General features: G+C 40.9%; 1 non-coding gene across 1 annotated transcript; it reads left to right on the forward strand.

Moving 5' to 3' along the window:
- The first annotated feature begins 602 nt into the window (after positions 1 to 602).
- LOC130965010 (small nucleolar RNA R71) lies at positions 603 to 706 on the forward strand. Its single transcript, XR_009081070.1, has one exon. It is a non-coding gene; the product is annotated as a small nucleolar RNA R71 (small nucleolar RNA).
- The last annotated feature ends 5,669 nt before the right edge of the window (positions 707 to 6,375 follow it).

A 6,375-nucleotide genomic window follows, 5' to 3' on the forward strand; every position in this document is an offset into this window, starting at 1 on the left:
GATTAGGTTGGGCAGGTTGATTATTTTGGCCATGATATGGTGGTTGGGAGTAAGTGTTTTGTGTGGCTTGGTATGATCTTTGGTTGGAGTTTTGGTATGTGGAATTGTTATGTTGGTTGGGGTTGTAAGGTTTGTGGTTTTGTGGTTGGGTTTGCTGGTTTCCCCACCCAAAGTTTGGGTGGTTTTTCCAGCCTGGATTGTAAGTGTTGGAATGTGGATCATATGGTTGCCTTTGTTGATTTCCAACATAGTTGGCCTCTTCCCAATCACCTCCTTCAGTGCTTACTTCCTCTTGATCTTGTGTGTGTATTGCAGCCACTTGATTTGTTTATAATTTCCTGGTGAGCTCTGCTAGTTGCTTGGCAAACACCTTGTTTTGGGCTAGAATTGTATCAACATGGTTCAGCTCCATGACTCCCTTAGTGTTGTGTCTCTCTGAAGCATAGTAGTACTCATTCTCAGCCACTGTCTCAATCACTTCAATGGCTTCTTCCACAGTCTTTTTCCTGTTCAATGAACCTCCTGATGAATGGTCTACAGCCTTCCTTGATTCATAAGAAAGTCCATCATAGAAAATATGCAATTGCACCCAGTCATGGAACATGTCTGGTGGGCATTTCCTTGTCAAATCCTTGAACCTCTCCCATGCCTCGTAGAGAGTTTCACCATCTTGTTGTCTAAAAGTCTGAACCTCAGATCGAAGCCTATTGACCTTTGTGGGGGGTAGAAACGTGCCAGAAACTTGCTTTCCACCTCATCCCAGGTTGTTAGGCTCCCCCTTGGGAATGATTCCAGCCACTTAGCTGCCTTGTCCCTAAGTGAAAATGGGAACAAGAGCAGTTTATAGGCATCTTCCTGGACTCTATTGGACTTCACAGTGTCGCAAATTCTCAGGAATTTTGTGAGATGTTGGTTTGGATCTTCATTAGCACTCCCACCAAATGAACAATGATTCTCCACCAGTGATATTAGCTGTGGTTTGAGTTCAAAATTGTTGGCCTGAATGGGTGGTTTCTGAATGCTGCTACCACAATTCCCAGAGGTTGGGTTTATGTATGAACCAAGAACCCTCCTCTCGGGAATGGCATTGTTTCCATCAGCTCTCTCATGGTTGTGAACTTCTCTATCCATGTTGAGATCTAGAGCTTCCTCAAAATTGTCCTCAGATTCTCCTTCAGATTCTTTTTCTCCCAGTACTCTCTTCCCTCTTGCTTCCCTTCTAAGTTTATGAAGGGTCCTCTCTGGTTCGGTATATGGATGAGTTGATGTCTCTCCTCTCCTACCTGTCATACAAGAACACAGCACAGGCAACAAACAAGTGAAATACTCTTGGTTAATGGAAGAGTATGGTTAGAGCAGTTAAGGAATTAAATTCAAATAGTTAGTGAGTCAGTGAGTTAGTTGCTTGAATTTAAAGGCATAAAGAAAGAAAGCAAGTAACAGGGTGCAGAAATTAAAATTCAACAAGTAACTTGAACTGAATTATCAAAACAAGAAAAATGCTCAATCTAGTTAACTTCCAATTTGAGAATTGTCAATCGAAAACCAATCCCCGGCAACGGCGCCATAAACTTGATGCTTCGATTTTAGGAAATTGCACGATCGGCAAAAATTCCTTCCGGCAAGTGCACCGGTTATCGTCAAGTAAAAACTCACAATAGAGTGAGGTCAAATCCCACAAGGATTGGTTGAGTGAGCAATTCGGATTAGAAGTGTGTTCTAGTTGAGCGGAATCAAGATTTAGATGAGAATTGCGGAATGTAAAATTGGCGGGAAACGTAAATGGCAAGAAATTGAAATTGCGGAATCTTAAATTGCATGAATTAAAGAGCGAGAAGCTAAATTGCTAAAATTAAAAAGGGATCGGGGTGATTGCATGAATTTAATTGCAGAATGTAAAGAGAAAGTGGTAGATCAGAAATGAGGAATTCATTGGGTTTCAGGAGATATTGAGATCTCCGAATCAAAACATTTTTATCCCTTCCTCAACCAATGCGTTCATTGAATTTTGCTTGGCAATCTTATATGATTGGATCCCAATCCCTTGGCTCACCAATTCTCTCTAAAAACAAACAAATTTCCAATCCTTTGGTTTAAATGTTCATAAGAAGAGATGACGCTCGATCACTGATTATACCACACAGTTTCATGAACCACAATTTGGTAGGATTACATGTCACAATATCCATCCAAACCCCAATCCAATTCACTGTGAGAAAGCTTCTCTAGCATGAATCCTCCATTCCTTTCCCAAGGTTCCGAAGGATTCCAATTATGGATAGTTTCTTTCCCAAGACAACTAACCAATGGAATTAGATCGAGAAGCTTTCTAACAAAAATTCAAGAGAAAAGATTGAAGAAGAAGATAAAAACTATTATTGATTCATTGAATTACAATAGAGCTCCCTAACCCAATGAAAGGGGGTTTAGTGAGTCATAGCTCTGAATTCAATTACAAAAAGTATGAAAACTAGAAAAATGATCCCCAAAGTCCTCCAACTAACTTAAATTCTATCCTATTTATACACTTTCTAAATTGAGCTTCTGTTGTGTTTCTTGGGCTTTGAGGCCTTTCCCTGATTTCCTTTTGCTTTGGGTTTATGATCCATAATCCTGATGAGGCTGCTGATCCAATTCTGTAACATTCATTGAGCCAACTTAGTGATAATCAAGTAATGACACATGACTCAAGAAATTGAAATTCCAGACTCATCAATTCTTTAGGCCCAATCCCATAAACCATGATATTCAATTGGGTTTCATACCAGAGTACGTTTAAGTTAATGTTTGTGCTAAAATGCTAACTTAAAACTGCAATATCTTTGGCCCAGAAACCTTTTCAAATAGTGGTGTTTAAGTTGCAGTTTAAGCTTAAACTGCAACATAAACGCCAGACACTTCCAGTGATGCCTTTTGTGGAAGCACGTTTAAGTTCCAGTTTAAGCTTAAACTGGAACTTAAACGTTGGACACTCCTGGAGGTGGTACAACTCAAGCACGTTTAAGCTTCAGTTTAAGGTTAAACTGAAGCTTAAACGTGGAAATGGAAGAAAGCAACCCTGGAGGGTAAAGTAGTCGAACACGTTTAATCTTCAGTTTAAGGTTAAACTGAAGCTTAAACGTGGAAATGGAAAAAAAAGCAACCCTGGAGTGTGGAATGGTCGAACATGTTTAAGCTCCAGTTTAAGCTTAAACTGGAGCTTAAACGTGGAAATGAAGAAAGCAACCCTGGAGGAGAATTTTGGTCGAACACGTTTAAGCTCCAGTTTAAGGTTAAACTGGAGCTTAAACGTGGAAATGGCTCCCTGGTGCATTTCTCATTTCTGGCGTTTAACTTCCAGTTTAAGGTTAAACTGGAGGTTAAACGCCACTTTCAGCTTTTCCTCAGCTTTCATGATTTTGGCGTTTAAGCTCCAGTTTAAGCTTAAACTGGAGCTTAAACGCCACTGATAGTTCCCAGCATTATATGGCTTGGCAGTTTAAGTTCCAATTTAAGCTTAAACTGGAACTTAAACTCCACATGTGATATTCAAGCTTCCTTTATTGATTTTGTTGCTTCCTTGCCTAGCCTCTTCTTCCCTGAAGTCATCCAAACAACTGCATCAAAGTCTTGCAAAATTTCATGAGAAATCTTCCATTCATAGCATTCAAGTAATATAACTAAAAACTCATGGAATTTGCATCAAAATCATACTGTTTGGATGGTTCATTGCTTTGTTATTCATTTAACCATTCTTGGTTACTTTAAGCTCAAGAAAATGCATAAAACAACTAAAACTAACAGAAAAATGCTAGTGAAACTAGCCTAAGATGCCTTGGCATCAGCGCGTGCGCGTCGATGCGCTGCACCCATTGCCCAGCCATTTTCCCGAGAGTTGTGCCAGAGTTGTGCCAGTCTTGTGTTTGGGGCGCAAGTGTACCCACGCGTACGCGTGGCTGACGCGTACGCGTCGTTGTCTATTTTTCAATCCGCGCGTCCGCGTGAATAGCGCGTATGCGCCGATGAGTTTTGTGACCATCCACGCGTGCGCGTGGAGTACGCGTACGCGTGGCCCTGTTTTCATGCCAAAGTTGATACTTGAATTTTAAAAGCCAAATCTCATACTTTTAAGCCTCCGATCTCACCCCTTATGTATTAAATCATTATGATATGCTTAGTAATGAGAAAGGAACTAGGGGATGTGGTAACTTGCGAGTGAAGCAAGGGGAAAAGTTATGATCAATGGCGATCAACGATGATTATATGAGATATGGAGGATGACGGTAGGAGTACCGTGTATGCCATGAGCCGAAGGGCTATATTTATTGATAAATGGCTGGTTCCTGATTGGACCATGAGCCGGATGGCTGAGTTATTGCCGGGTCACGGCAAAGCCATTATTGATTATGGCTGAGAATAATTGCATATATGATTAATGAATGAATGTGTTAAATGGATAATAATGGAAGATGTTGAAATGTGATGTGTAACCCCGGGTAGTAGGCAGTGGCGTTGTCCACTTGCTCCGGGTGTGAGACGAAAAAGGATGTTTATGATAAATGAGTTTAATTATGAAGTTTTGAATGAATGTATTTGTGATACCTGGGTAGTAGTAAGGGTTGTGGTTCGTCCCACTTGCTCCAGGTTAATGTTTGAGATTTGATAACAATGAAGATTGATAATATGAATTGAGATTGAATGAATATATGTTTGAGATACCTGGGCAGTAGCAAGGGTTGTGGTTCGTCCCGCTTACTCCGGGTTAATGTTTAAGATACTTGGGCAGTAGCAAGGGTTGTGGTTCGTCCCACTTGCTCCGGGTTAATGCTTAAGATACCTGGGCAGTAGCAAGGGTTGTGGTTCGTCCCACTTGCTCCAGGTCAGAGATTGTGACGCCTGGGTAGTAGCCGCAGTAGTGGTTGTTCCACTGGCTCCAGGTTGAGTTGTTAAACACCCGCCTGGGTAGTAGCCGCAGTAGTGGTTGTTCCACTGGCTCTGGGCTGAGCGGGTAGTAGCAAGGGAGTTGTAGCTCAAACCTACTTGCTCCGCAAGGGGTGTTTCTGTCCATGGTTAGCTACCAGGACGTGTCGGGTTGGCTATATAACCGACAGATGATATCATCAGCCATAGGGCAAGCATACATCATTTGCATATGTTTGAATTGTTTGGGTTTGCCTATTTGTTTTGGATTTCTATATCATATATGCTATGTTACCTGATTACATGCTACTTGTTCTACTTGTACCTTATTTATGTATTACTTGTCTGTATTGCTTGTGTTTGTACAACTGAGAGATCCCTCATGATGGTGTTGGTGGATGTTGGGGGCTGTTCTTGATGAGATGAATTGATAATGCGATTGCATAATGATGATGATTTTTGAATGAGATCATTTGAGCCCCCTGGGTAGACGCAGTGATGTGATTTCACTAGCTCCAGGCGAGGGTATGATGTATTGATATAAAGTTGCTGAGGCAGAACAACTGGTAATGGTTTTGCTTATGATTCTGAGTCTGATTCGTGAAAGAATCAGCGAATTGGGAAACATGTGTAACATGAACTAGATTTAGTATCCCCTTACGACAGATGCCTATTTATGGATTAGTGAGAATCTAGGCTGGATACTTGGTGAAAAGGAGTTTAGGATGCTTAGTGAGTTTTTATTGCAGTGCATTGTATTTATTTGGCACTTTTACCGTACTGGGAACCCATGCGCCCGGGGTTCTCATTCCGTATATATCTCTTGTTTTTCAGATACAGGTTTAGATGCTCAGAAGTGAGCTGCGGTTCATCTGAGAGACGGCGAAGATATTTATTTTCTCTACTTTGTGTTTTCCTTAGAATCTCTCCACCTTTGTTTTGAAAAGATTATATTATGTGTTGAACTCTTTTGGAACTTGCCTATAGAGGCTCTTATGTTTCCTTTGGGAGAGATTAGGATGTACTGTTGTCAGTTACTTTCATACTGTACCCTAGCCGACCTAAACTTCGCGGGTCGCAACTAGTGGCTATTACTTATGTTATATATATCTATCTGTTATCTATCTCTTTATCTCCTTTATGCCCTGTCCGTATATCGCTTTCGGCTTCACGTTTTTATCTTTTTGTTGTCGAAACGTGAGTGATACGTCTTCGCGATTTTATTTCTACTCTTTTCAGGCTTCTCGATTAATACTCCTTTCGAAATTACCTATATTTATAAATTAAAAATCCACCTGAGAGTCGTACCACCGTAATATCATTGACTTATGACTCGAGCATAAGGATTTGAATATTAGGGTGTTACAGAATAGAATCCCTTGATTCTTTTGCGTCTGTCACTAACGCCCAGCCTTCAGGAGTTTGAAGCTCATCACAGTCATTCAATCCCAGAATCCTACTCGGAATACCACAGAC

This window comes from Arachis stenosperma, chromosome 2, assembly GCF_014773155.1.
Source record: "Arachis stenosperma cultivar V10309 chromosome 2, arast.V10309.gnm1.PFL2, whole genome shotgun sequence".
Taxonomy (NCBI): Eukaryota; Viridiplantae; Streptophyta; class Magnoliopsida; order Fabales; family Fabaceae; genus Arachis; species Arachis stenosperma.